Here is a 19,554-nt window from a genome sequence, read left to right on the forward strand (position 1 = left end):
CAAGGGATATATCATCTTAGTTCCCAAGGTTGGTGGTACATTGATGGTGTAAGCGATGGTTAACATTTCTTACAATGCTAATGTCTATGGGCGTTGGTGACCACTTACCATCAGGTGGCACATACGCTCGTCCGCCTTCCTATTCAATAAAAAAAGATACGAACGAAAAAAAAATATATAAGGAAAGATCTCACAGACAAAATACAATTGAAAATCATTCAGACAATCAGACATCTATTGTCTAACATATTGTTATATAAGATCAAAAACAACTTATTCTATATATATTTACCTAATGTTATAAATGCTGTATGTTTGTTCTCTCATCGCTACTAATCCACTAACCCAATCGTAATTAAATTTCATAGACTTATTCTGATTGCTCTGCTGGACTTAAGTCTCTTCTCCCTTTAAGGATAAGCTTTGGTGCTTATTCCACCACGCCGCTCCAATGCGGATCGGTGGAAACACATGTGGCAGATTTTCATCTAACACGTGCACGATGTTTTCAACTAGCACGAGATGCATTATAAACATATTAAGTATGTGAAAATTTACCAAATTTGAATCCTTTACCTCAAAATAAGATTGTATTCCGACTACTGAACCATTGCACATAAATAGGTTTAGGTTTAAAGAATAACTTATACAAATTACATCCCAGCTGTTCTCAGATGTTAGAAATTTCTATTAAAAGTATCGTATGCTTAACTCACAAGATCCTAAATATAAACCGCATGTATGTACTCCCTGGAATTTTTAATAGTCTCACCCCTTCACCCTGAAAGACACTGCCTAATGTATTTGAAATCTGTACGAGTTTTATCTATTGGAAATTGTTTGAAAGTAACATTGGCTCGAAATTTTAACTACCGGGTATAAATCCTGTGAGTCGTAGTGTTGTCCTAATTTATCGATAATACGTTATCGATAATTGTTTTGGTATTGGGTATTGGTTATGGGTGGGTGGGTGTATAGTTGCGTATATTTATCGATTTTTAACTTTTAGTTACTGAAATAGGGATATTTTTTTGATTAAATGTGACTCTTTATTTTCCATTTTTTTTTGGTTTATGTTATTAATTAGCTAAGTAACAACTAGGCTTATATCAAAGAAGAGACCAAAAAAGAAAATTATATTGCCAATATTTATGTCTAAAATTTAAAAAAGAAACTTAACTGTGCGATTGATAGTTTAATAATCCTGGTTTGAATAAAATACGCAGCATTTAAGATTACCCAGGAGGAAACGTCCAGTTAAAGAGGAAACTCTTGATGCAGATACTCGGAGTCACTATAGCCAGCTTGGAAGAGCCTCACATATACAGACATACCCAAATGAACTTGTTTAAGTCTAAAGATAGTTATTTATTCTAACTATTTTTTAAAATGAGCATAGAATTATACATGGTTTTTCTATTAACCAATACGAAAGCAATAAAACCACCAGTATTAAGGCCAATACAATTAAAATTTAAACCACTTGTCCAAATCTCCCCGTTCCACCCCCAGTATCGCAGACGGCTTTGTAGGAATCTCCACGAAAATGCACATTAATATTAAATGGCTTGGAAATGCGTGGGAGGAAGTGGGGGAAAATGGTGCTATAAAAAAGCGTCGATGATACTTTAAGGCGATTTGTATTGTGTTTGTTTATTTAATGTTCGTATTTAATTAAAATTTGTAGGTAATCTATGAAAATATTTAATTATTTATCCACAAAGAAAAATGTAGAGAACCTAATACCTTTTTGATGATTTATATACTTTAGATAGGTAGGTAAGTAGAATAAAAGTGATTTTAAATGGGTGGTTTTTTAAATTTTTTAGATTTTCAATTGATCCTTTGAAGACTTACCTATATGTCTCTATTTGTGTTAATTTCGTTTTGTGAAATGCTTGCAAACTTTGACAATTGTTTCCTTCATAAATACTTTTTGTCACCATATAAGTGGAAACACCTACAAAAAAATATACAAAATAAAACAGCCCCCATTACTATCCCGGGTTCCGTACAAGCAGATTAGGTTACCGAGGCTATCAACTATAGAAATGTCAACCGAGCCATTTCCCTTACAAAGCTCGTACGTGTTTTCCTTATATTAACTACGTAGCACTAACCCTCCTTACCCCCCAGTAGTTCCGCCATCCAATAAGAGATGGCGCTCAGCAAAACTAGTACCGGTGCTCTCTCTCACGAGCAATTTACTCCTTGCACTAATTAAAAGAGCGAGCGAGATAGGCCACGCCCCCAGCTGAGAACAAACAGACGGGGGGAACGCGAACTACCAATGAGAAAGCTTGATTATTTGTAATTAGAACGCCGAGCTCTTCCTTCATTCGAGATGACCAATAGGATTTAGTATTTAGCGGCGACTCTTTGGTGTTTTAAAAGAAAATTCGTTTTAATTACGTGAAACTCTCGGCCAAAATAATCTCATTCGAGGACCGTTATAATGTAATTAGTTGGAAGAGGCGTTCGAAGAGAATTAATATTTACGCGCTACTGAATTTTATTGGGTACCTACTCTACATAAACTCTATTGCCGAGAAAAGTACCTATCTATTTTTATACAGAATGGTTCATTATTCGTAACAGCGTAGCTTTATACAAGTTATATAGGTACGTATTTAAATCATAATAGATACCTGCTTATATGTATATACATTTTCTTAGCTTAATCTTTAACAACATCGAAATTAAAGAAACAAGCAATTACCGATAAATCATAAGAAAACATAATATTTCATCCAAGTTATATATTTCAGTTCAACAAAAACTTTCTCATTCCGCACATTGAAACAGCACAATCATTCAACGAAGGAAAACTTCTGAAGAATCAGAGCGACCACAATGAGGAGTTCTGCCGGTTTGCATATAGAGATAAAAGTGGGGAATATTAATGTGAGCCTCCCTCCCCATCCCTAGACGGGGAGGATGGGGGCACTTTCTTCCAGGGCGAGTGGACCGCGGGACAGTCGTGATTTTAATTATATTGCGACGTGAGACCAAAGAGAGTTATGGCTTTGTAGAATTTTCTAGTTTATTGAGAAATAGGTATTGTTATGAGATTAATTTATATTTAAAAAAATATAATTTAATAATGTTTCCATTTTATTGGATATAAAAATGTAGTAACGTACATTTTCTTGGTAATTAGATTTTAATTTTTATATATTTTTTATCAATAAGTAGTTAGGTAGGTAGAGATACATATCTATTGTATTTAGATATCTTAATTAAAAATAAATTGTAAATTTAAACGAATCTATTCATAATATTCAAATTTAGAAGTAAAATTGTATTTTAAATTTGGAACCAAATTAATTTAAACATTTCGTTACGTTCACGATAACAGAATATGTTGCGAAGCAATAAATCTCTTGCATATTCAAATCCCGCTGAATCTTAATCGGAATCGTCGAGATAAGCTTCCAAAACTACAACAATGGTGTTCCATAAACTTAACCCCTTATTCAACTACACATCCAACTCACATAAATTTCTTTCGACAAACTAATGTCAATGTAAGAACGCCATTAAACAAATTCCGAGACCTCACTACAAATACACGTTACTGTGTGGATATAAAATAGATACGGGAACCTGCAATTGTGTGCGTCCTGTTTGAACAGAGTAATGTTTGGATAGAGCGTACGTACTGATGTGATTGTGATTGTTCAATAATAACATTGATTGATTAAAAAATGATTTACACCTTTTGCGTAATATGTGAATACTAGCGATATTAATACGTCACATACGACTATATACTAAGTGGATAGACATACAAAATCGCGGATTTTACCTTATTATTATTTCCCGTAATCCCCGTAACACCCTGTGAATGTCCCACTGCTGGGCTAAAGGCCTCCTCTCCTCATTTTGAGGAGAAGGTTTGAAGCTTATTCCACGCTGCTCCAATGCGGTTTGGTGGAATACACATGTGGCAGAATTTCAGTGAAATTAAACACATGCAGGTTTCCTCACGATGTTTTCATTCACCGTAAAGCACGAGATAAATTTAATCACAAGAAACAATTGAATATTATTTTTATTTAACTTTATTATTTTAACGAACTTACCTACGGCTTGGAAGCTTTAAAAGACGTACGTCTTTCTAAAAAAATCAAATATAATACAAATATTTATAAAAGAAATACTTAAATATATTTCATTACAGAATTAATCTCTATATTTCTGAAAATGATATTAGAATCCTCGGTTGTTCTTGAGATTAGAGCAAACATACATACAGGATACTATAATTTTTAATAATACTATCTATAAGGATATAGCATAATACTGATAGTCAATACTTACTTATATATAAATATAAGTAAGTACTTACAGTAAGTACTTACTTACTATTTTATTCTATTTTACTGTACTTATTACTAAGTAAGTACAATACTTACTTATATATAAATATAAGTATTATAATATATAATATAATATATAAATATAAGTAAGTATTATAAATACTACTTTCGTTATATTCATTTATCACTTAAGTTTTTAGTATAGCGATACAAACGATGAAACAAATCTTCGAAAATTTTATAAGGTATATTAAAAAAAAATCTTTAAAAACGTAGGAAGCTTATAATAGTAGTTTCGATTTCGGTAAGGAGTCCTTAATTTGGCAATGTTCGTAAAATTTCTTCTGTATATAGCTACTCTATAAATTACACATACGTCACAGTTAAAGGGCGCATATGCATATGTGGGGGCGTATGTAAATACGTAAACGTTAAACTGTAAGGATGTGTGATGTTGAGGCTCCAGAGCGAGAAGTCGCTCTCATTATCGACCTCGGGTCACGGCGCATGCTCCAACTCAGCTCCAGCCTGCTAACGAACGCCTTATTGCGACAGTGGTTCATCGACGTAATTGAGTTACGACTTTTTACGTAGCAATTTTGTTTTTCTCTTAGAACCCGGTCACGCTAATTGGGGCATTTTTTACTTGGCGTTCTTGAACAAATATTGGATTAGACGCAATTCAGGTCGGCTCTTTGAATAACATTTCGAGTAATAAGTTTTATTTTATATAATTTTGTTATAAATTTCCAGTTCTATGTTGAAGTTCTTTGATCTAATATTCATAATAAACATCTTATTACTAGAATCTTATCAAATACAAATGAGTTAGTTGTATTAAATTAAGAAAATTTTACCTATTCATGATTAAAAGGAGAAAATCAATTTATTTTTAGACGTCGGTATTTTTCTAAGGAATGATGTTTAGGGGTCTTTCAATATTGGTATCATATTAATATTCCGCCTTGTTCCCTATACAAGCTTACAATTGATTCGAATGTGTCCTAGCAATGCGACCAGTTGCAAGAGATCAAATATTCATTAAATGGCCGCTCTTTGCGGGTTTCTGAGTTTATATTCACAAAACGTACTTGTTAATAGTTCGCCCGCTTGCCCTTATCTTCGACACTCAGACTGTTAGTGCAGTTGAAAGGTTTTGATATTTGATTGAAATAAATTTATGTTAATCAAATATTAGGATGAATCATATCGTATTAGAATAAATGTGTTTATTATTTTGTTATCGTGTTATTGGTTTATTCAATGCTCCAAAATATATACTACCTTTATCAACATATTTTATCGGAGATAAAATTAAAAATGTAAAGATTTTTCTGCGAGGTAAATGATTTACATTTTAATTTGCTAATATGTATTTACTTCTATTATGTGCCAAAAAAAAGATTCTTAAAAAAAATATATTTAGAAATCGAATTTTAAAAAAGCGTTCAGGATTAGATTATTGCTAACTGCAAAACATGAGGAGTTTTAGTTAAATCTGTTGAATCGTAAAAACTTAGATATCTAAAATTTATAGCGTTGTTGGCATTGTACATTTATATTAGACATTTTTTGTAAAAGAAGGTATGTTAAGTCAATTATTTAATACTGGTTGTTTTTTTTTATTTTATTTTTTCACTCTTTTCAGTATTAATAACATATCTGCAATGTAGCACACATTTCATTTACAATTTCAAATAAAAAATTCTTATTATATTTTATTTTATATAAAAAATATGACAAACATAAATGACTCGATTAATTAATTTTAATACTATATTTTTACACCTTTGTCATATTATCTCAAGCTATGTCGGTCGTGCTAAGCTCAGCCTTACCTTATATACGAAGGCGAAGGGGTAGAGAGCGAAGGGGTTACTCGTTTGTTAACCGCTGAAGTAACATGATGTAGATGTAACTAGAGAAAATATTTGCCTCGTTATCTTCGAATACGCGCCTACTTACCTTCTACCTGTGTATAATAGGTATCTCTTCAAAACGAGTAATACAAGTTTTAGATAAAAGTTAATAATACGTTACATTCTTCTTTTAAATAATATTAAAAAAATATGTTTCTAATTTAAAAAGGAATTTGAAATTTTATTTAATGTTTTTTTTTTAATTATAGAATTTAAATTATGTACCTATAAAACCTTTTTTGACTGACCTTTGTGTTACATTAATCAAATAAACAATTAAAACTTTAAAATAAACAGATGTACAAATATATTAAAAACTCATTTTATTAAAGAGGCAGTAGATTGAAACAAGTTGTTTTAAATCCTCATTATACATATATAAAACTACCATACTACATACTATACCATATATATATATATATATATATATATATATATATATATATATATATATATTAATGCTAATAACAATTAGTCATTAAGCCAACCAATGAATATTTATTCCAACTATTGTTATCATCTTGTACAATATAATATTAGGTATATTGATTAATAATGCCTTGTTGATTAATAATATTAAAAAAATTTATCAAATCTTAAAATTGAATGCGAATTCTAAATTTAAACGAAATATTAAGACTTCTTCGATTGTAATAAAAAAACTATAATTTAAAATAGTTGATTTTTAAAAATAGAACATTTGCATGACTTGTATAAACAAAGAAAAAGTTTATATAGAATAGCAAATATAATACCGAAAACCTTATCCGGAACTTATGTCCAAGCACCATTTATTTGAACAATATCCACGGTAATAATGTATGGAGATTAGGTAGCGGACAGACGCGCTTGATCCGACATGATACATCAACGTCGAGTGGACACTGGGCGCCCCCTAATGCCCACCGGACCTCAGCTCAATCATTATGGAGACAGCTTTTTTGTATGGCTAAAAATGTATTGAAATTAATTTGTATTACTTTTTATGTTTAAGTTACTTTTTTATCATTTTTAATACAATAATAATTTAAAATTTTACATTTGTGTGTCGAGTAAATTTGTATGTGTTATACATTTAAGTTACGATGGTTAACAAACCTAAATAGACATGACGTCAAAATTGAAAAAAAAACGTATTATGTTCTACATGTTAATATTTGTTTGTATTACTAAGCTTACCATATAATTTCTTTTTTTAATATAAAAGTAAGCGAACTAGTTATGCCAACCTGTAAATGTAACACTCCTGTGTTAAGGCCTCTGTTTAAGGAGAAGGTTACGAGCTTATTCTACCGCACTGCAGAGCACATGTAGGTTTCCTTACTGATTTTTTTGAATTACACAAATTAAGCACATGAAATTCAATAAAATAAGTAACTAGATTCAATTAAACCACATTCTATTGAATACAATTTTAATGTATGTTAAGACAAGCTTTAATGCTAGTAAGTAAGTAAGTAAGTAAGTAAGTAATGTTTATCCTACAATTATTATTCATTGTACTCCTTAACTGACTATACCATCATAAAAAGAATAATATTTTATGTAGCATACTTTTTGTGAAGAAATATCTTTCAGGGCGATTAATTTGAGTGCAATAGTATTGTTATGGTATTTAATATAAAATACTAGTAATGCAATGAAGTGTGAGATCCCAACATATATATTTTTTAAATACAATTTTGCTTTGTTCTCTTCTTTTCAATAACTTAATATCTCATGTAATAGATCAAAATAGTAACATATATTTTCCAATATAAAAACTCAGCCTCCATAGACATTTACCCAATGTCAAAGAGTAATAGCTTAGAGGCTTGGACACGGCTTTGCATACCTAAGCGAGCTTGTTAACGGATGAATTAACACTTGCCATGATGGGTGACCGTCATTTGTTCTGATTATACGCACTGTTAATGACATGCTTAGTTTTGTAAATTTTTTTATGTGGCAACAATTGATAAGTGGCTTTCTCTGATTGTGTAATCGACACGTGCCGTATATTGAATGGAATTATTTGATTTGAATTGTAGGCTATCGTGTAATCGTGGGCGTTGATTACTTTGCTCTACTAAGAATTCGATCGTATATTTTATGAACAGGTCAGGTAAATCACCGCAGGTATGTTAAATAGAAAGTTTCATCAGATTATTAATATTGAAGTTTTTAAAGTAATAGAATTATTACGATTTGAATTTCTTTAAATTATAATCTGGACTTGAGTATTTGATAAAGTATTTAAGCCGAGATGTTCAACAGGATTCCACGGATAGTTCCAAACGCAAGATAGGTTTCATTCCAGGTAATCAGAGCGAAGTTTCAATTTGTCTAAATTGTTTTACAATTCATGTCGTGACGTGTTGAAAACATGAAAATGTAGAATAAAGTTCCGTCATAGCTATATCCATTAATTGTTTTAAAACAATCAATTTAACTTCAATTTTATTGCGACTAACACCTATTTTATTAATTAAGTTTTATCGTATATGTTTATTTTTAATATTTCATTGAAATAAAACGTTTTTATTTTTTTTTAATAAATTTGACTGATTGATGAGATACTATTATAAAATTAAAAATTACTGGTGGTAGGGCTTTGTGCAAGCTCGTCTGGGTAGGTACCACCCACTCATCAGATATTCTACCGCAAAACAGCAATACTTGATATTGTTGTGTTCCAGTTTGAAGGGTGAGTGAGCCAGTGTAATTACAGGCACAAGGGACATAAAATCTTAGTTCCCAAGGTTGGTGGCGCATTGGCTATAAGCGATGGTTGACATTTCTTACAATGCCAATGTCTAAGGGCGTTTGGTGACCACTTACCATCAGGTGGCCCATATGCTCGTCCACCCTCCTATTCTATAAAAAAAAAAAAAAATTGACAATACTTTTATAATATTTACTATTAATTAATAAATGTAAGCAAAAAGTTCATGATTTAAAAAAATGCTATATCAATTAATCAATTTTAACGGTGTATAAATTGTAACAACGTTGTTTGAATCTGCTCAATATTTCAATTATTTAAAAAAAACAGATTTTTATTTAAATAAAATGCAAAGATGTAATAGAGCGTTAGACATGTTTTTTTTTTTTTTGAAAATACATTCTCGATATTTTAAACGGTTCTAGAATATTCCATACAGCCAGTAAAGTGGAGCACACAACAATGTTTTCGTTCGATCAACGGCTCGTGCTTCAGAAATGATGTTGAGTATTAGAAACGTAGCTATCTCCCGGACTATTTTCAATTTGTTTGTTAGCACTTTCGAGTTTCAAACAATTGTAAGGAACCATAGATACTGTTGTTGTTTATTAGCCTTTGACCTAGCGTGAAGTGGTTTTATACTGTAATTGAAATTATTATAAGATTGTTACATGACAATACGCTTTTAATACTTAAAAATCAACGTTTGAAATTTAATATGATATGAATGCTAATTTATAAGAAATGCTTACAAGCACACATACTTAAAAACTAAAAAGTAACATCCCGTTAATGCCTGCCCCACTGTGGGGAAAAAAGTCTTCACTCCTCTTGAGAAGTTATGGAGGCTTATGGTATATATATACCATACTGCCCCAATGCCGGTTAATGAAAATACATGTGGCAAAACTACATCTGATTTCAATTCTTATATACCAAAAAATTATGAGTAGAACCTTCCTTGATTCAAACCAGATCCATTTAAGAAGCTAGACATAGTAACCATTGCACCAATCAGAAATGAACTACTTATTTAACTTTAACGCTGGGGGCTAGTGAAATATTATGTTTCCCTATTCCTCGTGGACGAATCATGACTTAACTTTACAAATTAATAAGTTGAATGTGATTAGTGTGTTGTTAATTAATTTTTAAAGCTAAATAGTTTATTTACATATATAAATATTGGCTATAATGTGAACATCATGATTTGACGAATAACGCTTTGTTGGATTTTTATTTAATAACTTTTAAAATTATTAGTAGTTATTAACGTAATCAAAATCGTAACTAAAATTTACTTTATTTAATTTTGAAAAAGTTTAATAATAAGATTAAATACTTCAATATAACATTATTTAATGAGATAAGCGTGCTCATAGCATCTTCTATGTCTTAATCACATTTTATATGAATGTGACAGTAATCTCGTGTAAAATTTCTAAGAATATAGTGTTCTTCGATTTTCAGATATGTGTGGCAATAATGCGTAAAAAACTCATCTCCGCCACCCCCGCCCACGCCGGGGGCTCTAGTGAAATATTATGTTTCCCTATTCCTCGTGGACGCGATTAGAAAATTCGCCAGATCGTTGTGTGCGATATGGATATTTCGCTTTGATATTTATGATGAGAACTATATTAGATATGTAAAGATTTAAATAAAGAATATCTAAAACTTCAATAAAACACTGAAACAAAAACACGCACAATTAAAAAGCAAATACACACATTAACACTTCATTAATTTTGACAGTTTTTCTTTATCACTTATCTATTGCGTAATACGGCAGTGTAAGGAGTGGCATTTTTTAACCAGCCTTATAAATGAGGAGGTTCTTAAGTCATTGTTTCAAGGCGTGATTTCGATGATTCTTCTTACGTCGTGTTCAGTGTTGGTTAGTTCTTATGTAAAGCGGTTCTTATTGCATAACATTCTTTCTTTTTATTGATCACCCAAATATAAGTAATGATTTATAAACACCAACTCAAATTGGAGCAGTTGATGGAATAAACTCCAAACTTTCTATTCAAAAAAGGAGAGGAGCTCTTAGCAAGCAGCGGGACATTCACAGGCTGATACTATCATAATCATAATCAACTAGAGCTTCAATCGCTACGCTTTTATGACTTCTCTTAATAACCCCAGCGTCGTGGTCGTATTTATTAAAATCCAGAACACAAAATTTATTATTCGTCGAGTTATTCACAATGAGTTTTGGCCGTTCTTATTCATCTGTCATAATCGAAAAAACGCGTTGTGGAAAGCAACGAAGTGCAAGTGTACCGTTGACGCATTTCACAGATTCAGATGAATGCTAGTAAAAGTCCATAAAAAATAGAAAATAAAGGAGAAGTCAATTGATTCAGATTTATCAAATTGCAGATAAAAAATATTGAGAAAATGTCTAACATTTCGTTGTGTTGGACAGTGATGTCGTCACACCCTTACCTTTCTTCAATGTCTTCTGATAAATATTATGAATTGTGTAGATTCTTGTTAAATAACATTTATTCGTCAAAATTTTAAAGTGACAAATACACAAACATTTACATTTAAAATATCCATGAAACATTTGATCATAATTTCTGTTTTATAAATCGCATCCACGTGCGGGTCGACAGTAGCTCGCTTGATAATGTAGGCATAAATCAAACGGGGGCCCAGAAGGATCAAATCCTATATATCAGACTAATGCTGATATGATATGTTAAATAAATAGACGCCTACAGGATATTGGGTTCGGGTTGGGAATCGAAAATGAATGGGACGAGTAAACAGAATATGCACAAAAGAAATAACGTTTTTAATGCTTTGTCTCGTTGTTTTTGTAATTGTACCTACCGCTACCAGTTTTTCTGGTGACTCTACCATCGGAAAATTGGTTTATTTCGTTTTACTGCAGGACAATTAGTTTATTGGTACTGCTTAGTATGTGTAGATTAACTTTTTAACTGAATTTTAAACCGGTATCTGTCAGACGATTGATTTGGAATTTCATGTATATACAAGTTAACTGCCTACTGCTTTTCGTAATTTGATCAATTTGGTTTTCCATATTTACTTATTATATCTATACTTATTAAATATTTTGTCATAACTATTAACTAACAGCCAAAACAAATAAGTCTAGAAAGTTTAAATTTGGAATGAAGGTTTTTTTTAAAATGTAAGCAAACGCTAAAAAAAGGATTTTTGGAAATTTCAAATTTTAGAGGGGAAAATGCGTGTAACTGTATATGAATATTACCCGTCTGTAGTTTGGACGGGTAGCTAGTTCTAATACATACCAGCTGTGTTTACATGGGGTATAATAATATGTTCCTTCCTTGTATGCGCATTGGGAATTTTCTTAGAATGCTTATATCTAAAAGCAGCTCGCCTGCATTCCTACCACACACAGTTTAGTGTGTGTATAGTTATTTCTTTATGCCAGTAAATACATATAAACTCCTTGGACCGTTTGATCTAAAGTTATTCTTACCTTCCAAAAAAGGAAAGTCAGAAAAAGGCTTTGTATATTAAAACCGATTCTGTTTTTATTTCTATCAAATCAATCTGTATTTTATAAAAATTAATATTGCTGTTTTTTTTAAACACAACAATTTTTTGTTTAGATAATAGTCATAATATAATCATAATGACGAAAATTAAACTCGATTAAAAAATGAATAAATGGTGTATCAAAATATTGTAAGCGCGTTCTTATATGCACTTTTGAATCATATATTGTAGGTTTTGTTATAAGCAAAGCGTATCTCCGTTATATCGGAATAATATATAATATAATTCACTGCTAACTAATTAATTTTTACAATTTTACTTACCTTATGACTATTGAAAGGACTATATGTACAATAAATAACATTATAACTTATTTGCATACGGATGTGAGCTTGTCACGCGAACACTATTAATCTGTTTTAAAATATGATTTATTGATTTATTCTATGGCTAATTAATAAGCAAGCTGGTGCAAGGAAAACATCGCCAAAAATTTCCATGTGTAAGAAATTCTGTCTCATTCGTAGATATCCACCAACCCACTCTGAAGCAGACTGATGAAACAAACCTTTAGCCTTTTCCTTAAGGAAGTCTTTGTCCAGTCCACATTAATGAGTACATTAAATCATAGTAACATAACGTGCACTATAATATATCAGTTAGTATACGGTAAGTAAATTCCTCAAATTGTAATGTATTTTAAGATAGATTGCCAATAACGTTAACAAAACACTATCAATATACCGAATCGAAGCCAATAGGGCGTGTCGTTCACACTATCTACTAAGAAATTACACGTTCCTAGGGCACCCCCTTCAGGGGGGATGACGTCACGCCTCGAATAAATGTGATGGAAATTGGAGGATTTGTTTACCCATATTCTTCTCACACTTTTGACACTAAAAGGTGGAACGGGTGACGGTTTGTTAGCAGAAACGTTTTCATTGGCTATATTTAATGTGTAATAAACAACTAACAAACTTAATGGATTGTATAGTATTTTATGACTTATTTATAAACGATTGACTGTCTTTATTCGATATTAAATTAAAGCAATTTATTTATTTAATAGAAAACAGCTTAGGACTAAAAAAAATACATTAGGCGATCTAATAGCTTGTTAGCCATCTCTTCATGGTATATATATTATTTTACAATTATTAAGATTAGTTTTAAAAAAATCAAGGTTTTTTTAATTATAATGTAACAGTTAGATAAATATATAAACGTTGTTGTCCAAAAGATTTATTGGAGATATTTCTCATATTGCTCAGTTAAATTTTATTCTATTATTAATAAAGTAAATTACCTAACAGCCTGTATTTGCTCTAATGCTGGGCTTAGGTCTCTTCCTTTTATATATACATGGCTGTACATAAATGTGGCAGATTTCATCCAAACATGAAGGCGTTCTCACGAAATTTTCCTTCACCGTCGTAAACACAAATTAAGCACATAAAAATCGGTAATGAATACTTGCTGCTTGACTATGAACACACCCGATAGAAAGTGACTAAGCAGTCTAAGGTGGAGCGCGTTTGCCTAGAAGACACATATTCACTATTTACTATTACAAAAAAAAAAAAAGATTATGATACAATTTCAGCAAATAGCAAGCTGATTTAAATACGAGTACCCGTTGTAACATAAGTATCGAATTCAATTTATTTAGCAATACGAACAAAATATTTGGGAGGCCTATTTATCAGTGTTCGGTAGAGGCGTCGCAAAACCAACACATCTATCCTGAAACGCAGTTCCCATACAAACTAGAATACGATTACTTCAGCGTCTCTCAAACTTTAATGAAAAGTTATTACCTAATTATATTGACATAAATAGTTTTAGTTGTGCGTTAACAATGACCAACTGGATCCGGAAGGCGGAGGACAGCTTTGGAGCACCTTGGGAGAGGCCTATGTTCAGCAGTGGACAACGATTGGCTGTTGATTGATTGATTGATTGATTGATTGATTGTTAACAATGACCGCTCATACTGTTAATATTTGTTAGTTTCTTAATATCATATTTTTAAATTACGAATATATATACATAACAAAATAAATACAGTTCAAATTCCAGTTCATTATATAAATAAACAAATAAACTGAAAAGTGAAGTAACAGTCTATGTCTCATCTCTGGGCAAAGGCCATTTTTCTCATTGAGTAAGTTTTAACCTAATCCACTCCAACACGGTTTTTTCACACCTGTCGCAGAATCGCATTCGAAATAAGCAGATTGCCTCACGATATCCTTCACCGCCGCGCATAAGATGAATTATAACCACAAGACCATCTCAGCTCAAGCAAAATATGCAAAAAAACAAAAATTACTTTATTTTAAAGTAATTACCTTACTTTATTATTAAAGTAATTATCTTACTTTAAAATAAAATAAATATCAGGCAATACAAAGAATTATATTTAAAAGTTAAAACATGATTACAGATTACAAAGAGGTTGAGAATCGCAGACCTTATATATTCTGGTGTCGTGAGGTGCGCCATTTTTCCATTTCAGTCCGACGCTGAAAGCGTGCGAGCGACATGGTATTACGAGACGACTAATTTAAAAAAAAAAAACCTTAATATATTACTTAAGTAAAAAAAAGACTTTTTGTACTTGCGTTGCTTCGTTCGAAGCAAACGAAGAATAAGAAAGATATGTTAAGCTTATTTCTATGGTGTTATAGATCGTCATTAACAGTAATAAAACTAAAAACACCATACCCTCTCTCCGCCACAGCTCTATACTCTATATTATTTTATTAACCAAACTCTGTTTTTATTTAATGGTTTAATTATAATTATAATTTCACATATGTGGTAACATACAATGCTTATAAATTAATATGATAAATTAATTGAGTAGATTGGTAAACTTTCATTAAAAAAATCACTAATAACAATTATCTGCTACCTTCGGTTCAACTAAATTGTTTATTGCAAAGGAAAATCAAATAGTTTATTTAAGATAAATTTTTATCGTTGTAGTTTCGGAAGCCTTACATAATTGTAAAGTTCTAAGTTTTATTATAAATATAAAGTAAATATATACAAGTGTGGGATTAGCATTGTCAATTTTTCTTATAATTTATTTATAAAAATATTTATTTGTCTCAAAATAACACTAAAAGAATCTACTTGTCAAAATATAAATAAAATTCTACCAACTTAAATAACATAAAGAGCGTTATTTAATATAATTAAATGGAACAACAATTTCTAATACAGATTTAGGCTTGTAATCCGTTTATGTAAACGAAGTTCTTTGATCTAGAACTTGAATAACATACATTTCATATTCGACTATACCCATCTACATATTCGTACTTATATAGAATGTTTGATTTCAGAGACCGCTTGAGAGATTGATAAAATAAATATGAAACCCATAACTCGTAAATGAACATCGGCTTCGTCTATTATTTAATTGATCGTTTTCTTGTTTTTTTTCCCCTCGAAAGAATGAATTATATTAAAGTAATAATAATATGATTTAAAAAGGAATGGATTGAGAAGATATCGCTTAAGTAGCACGCGAAAACGCCCGAAGAAACCAATTCATTTCTGGTTATATCCGGTTATCGCCAGTTTATCATACGCCCCGAGCTGTTACTGTTCCCGAGATTATTTTAAGCTTCAACCCTTAACGTTTGATTAAATTGTCATTCGCAGTGGTTTGAAGTAGCCCTTCGAGAAAAAGCGGCCTTTATAATAATTGTCGACGTTATCGTTACTTGCTGGTGGAAATTTTATTTTCGATATAATTTGTATGCATCTGTGAGGGTATAAACGATTACGTAGTTTTTTTATTATTACATAAGTAGATGGACGAGCAAATGGGCCACCTGATGGTAAGTGGTCACAAACGCCCATAGACATAGACATTGGCTTGTGTACAGCTCAACAGAAAATAAGAAATAAAACCTCTTTAAATACTTAATGCTTTACATTGATTTACTATACTACTATTTGATACTCACCGTCTTAAGTTAATATCATAAAAGTAATATATAAAAGTAATCCCACATGCCCACAGCTGGACTAACCTCATCTCATAGACATTGGCATTCTAAGAAATGTTGACAATCGCTTACATCGCCAATGCGCCACCCACCTTGTTTAACCCTTGTGCCTGTAATTACACCGGCTCGCTCACCCTTCAAACCGGAACACAACAGTACCAAGTACTGCTGTTTTGCGGTAGAACATCTGATGAGTGGGTGGTACCTACCCCGATGAGCTTGCACAAAGCCGTACCACCAGTAAGTAGCTCAAACCATTTTGTTTCCTGTGCAAATTACTAGTCTATTAGGCTTAATATTTATTGAAAATATTTCTATAGTTGGCTACAATATTTTTAAAGACATTGATATATATTAAATATAATTAAATAAACCTAAACATTGACGGCCTTAGTTATAAACGTTACTTAGCGAATGATTATGATAAAACAATGTTGTCTTCTTTCAAATGTCATAACAATAATAACAGAATAATAATAAATAAAATTATTATTAACTAAGCACTCGCTAAGCAACGTTAATAAGGCCGTAATAAAATATTTAATAAATAAGAGAAGATAATGAATTTACTTTATTAATTTTTATATATAATTAAGTGTTAAATTTTTCTGGACGAAATAAGTAGTGATAGCCCAGAAAATCGGGATAATATTTATATACAACCAACCCAAAATTTATGTATAACTCAAACATAAGTACATAATATATCAATAAAGATTACGACTCGAATATAATTACACTATCCAATAACCTTTTTAAAAATAGCAATCATCCGGGTGGTCAAGACGCCTGTCCCCTAATCCCTTGAAGGCATTTCGTTCTTTTATAATTTTCTTTCACCCCCGGCGTCGAAAAAATGCAAAGAAAAGGCCCTCATTCCGTTCATAGTGAGGGATGAATATGTGAAACCCTTTGTCGGATTAAATTGATTGAAAACTGTTACAATTTTTTTAATATAAAATTATTATAATAAAATATATTTAAAAGTACCTATTTATGACGAGTTCAATAATAATTTTTTCGTTTGCATCAAATAGGTTTTAAAATTTAGCTATATTAATATCATAAATGCGAAAATAACTCTGTTTATGTGTTACGTTTCCACGCCTATACCACTGAACCGAATTTGATGAAATTTAGTATGAAGCATGCTTAAACCCCAAGAAAAGATATGCTACATTTTTAATACATATCACCTGTCTCCCACCCACAACATGCGGGCGAAGCCATAGCGAAAACTAGTTATAATAATTTTTTTTATTAAGTTGGTACTTTTCATATTTTGTGAGTATAATAATTATCAGAAGTATTCTTTAAAAATACACTTGAAATTAATTGTACCTTATTAAAAGTACGCGAGTTGGTATAACTCTTATTAATGAAGAAAAAATCTTGACTTGACGTGAACTATAGACAGTGGCGCACTGTAACTATTGTATATAACAATACCATTGCAAAAGTAGTCGTACTGGCACAATGACTTTCAACGCGCTACTTACAATTCGTTTGATTTACAACAACACTACAAAATCCATTTGCAATTCTGTCCCGCAACTATTACAAATAAAAGGAATCCGTCGTACAATAGGGAAACCTGGGAAAAGAAATAAAAAACATAATAATTCAAAATGGCGTCTGGCCACTTAATAACTGGCTGACACCATTGGGAAATATAATTTAATTTCTCTCTAACACCGTCCCTTTCTCTCCTATACATGACATATTTAACCCTCTCTGTCTATCATTTTCTCAACTGAGCTCTCCCGCCTCCTCCTTCGCGAAACTTCCGTTTGTTCGGGTGGTTCTGTAGCCAGTATTTTGATCAAGAAATATTTGTGATATTGTGTATTAGATGATTTGTGTATAGGAATGTATGTACGGGCATTGTAATGGTACAGTTGGTTGAATAATAGTCCTTAAGTTATCTGGCATAAATATAGCTGTCCCTTGTACATTAGTCTTTACAATACAACGTTGGTCGTACGAGTGAATTTTTCGCGCTATTAAACAGAAAAGGTGACGCTGTAAAGGAAAGATTTAAAGTTATAGAAGAGAAACCACGTTAAACTCAATGTTCTATACAAGCATGTTATAAAATTTCTTGAAAACTAGTACCTACCAGATATATGTATATCACATTCAGAAAAAAAAACAAAAAAAGTATATATCAATAATGTTGTGCGAATTTTGAGATATTAACCAATCCACATTGCAGATTTGTGGAATAAGCTCCAAAATCTTCTCTTCGAGAGGAGATGAGGTTAGTCCAGCTGTGGGCATGTGGGATTACTTTTATATATTACTTTTATTATATTAACTTAAGACGGTGAGTATCAAATAGTAGTATAGTAAATCAATGTAAAGCATTAAGTATTTAAAGAGGTTTTATTTCTTATTTTCTGTTGAGCTGTACACAAGCAACTGTTTTAGTAAAAAGTGTATGTACGAGGGTCCCTAGAACAGGTGTAGGCATAATATTCTAATGGCTGTAAGAGCGGCCCGTCATCCATAATAATAATATAACCCTTCATCCCCAAACACATATAACATGGAAGTCTGGTTTCAGACCTAACACTGACTATACCTATACGTCTAATGTTAAAAAAGTATAGCAAGTATAGACACGTGTAGATACTTTTACATAAATTTGAATTTAGAATACAAACATTAATAAGATTTCCAATGAGATCGAATTCGAAACTAATAAATTGTCCACTAATAATAAAAATCACCCACACTACTACTTGGTTCGATTCATTATTTTTTAGTTATCTCAATATGTTTTTAACCTTTTCAACTGTTAGATGAAAAGTTATGAAATCATTTCATTTCAAAATTAAATGTCAGATAGGTAAAGTAAATGATAAGCGCCATCTTACGGATAACCATGACACTGACAAATCAGTTTGCTTAGTTGTATTCGTTTTAGTCGTTAGTAAAATAGAAATTCATTTAGTACACATATAAATCAATAGATGTCGCGATTTTCTAGTTTATATTTTAACTTTTAGGGTTGACAATTGTTTGTTAATTATATTTTAATAGTCATTTCATTTTATATTAACTTGCAAATCAAA

Source organism: Nymphalis io, chromosome 16, assembly GCF_905147045.1.
Source record: "Nymphalis io chromosome 16, ilAglIoxx1.1, whole genome shotgun sequence".
Lineage (NCBI taxonomy): Eukaryota > Metazoa > Arthropoda > Insecta > Lepidoptera > Nymphalidae > Nymphalis > Nymphalis io.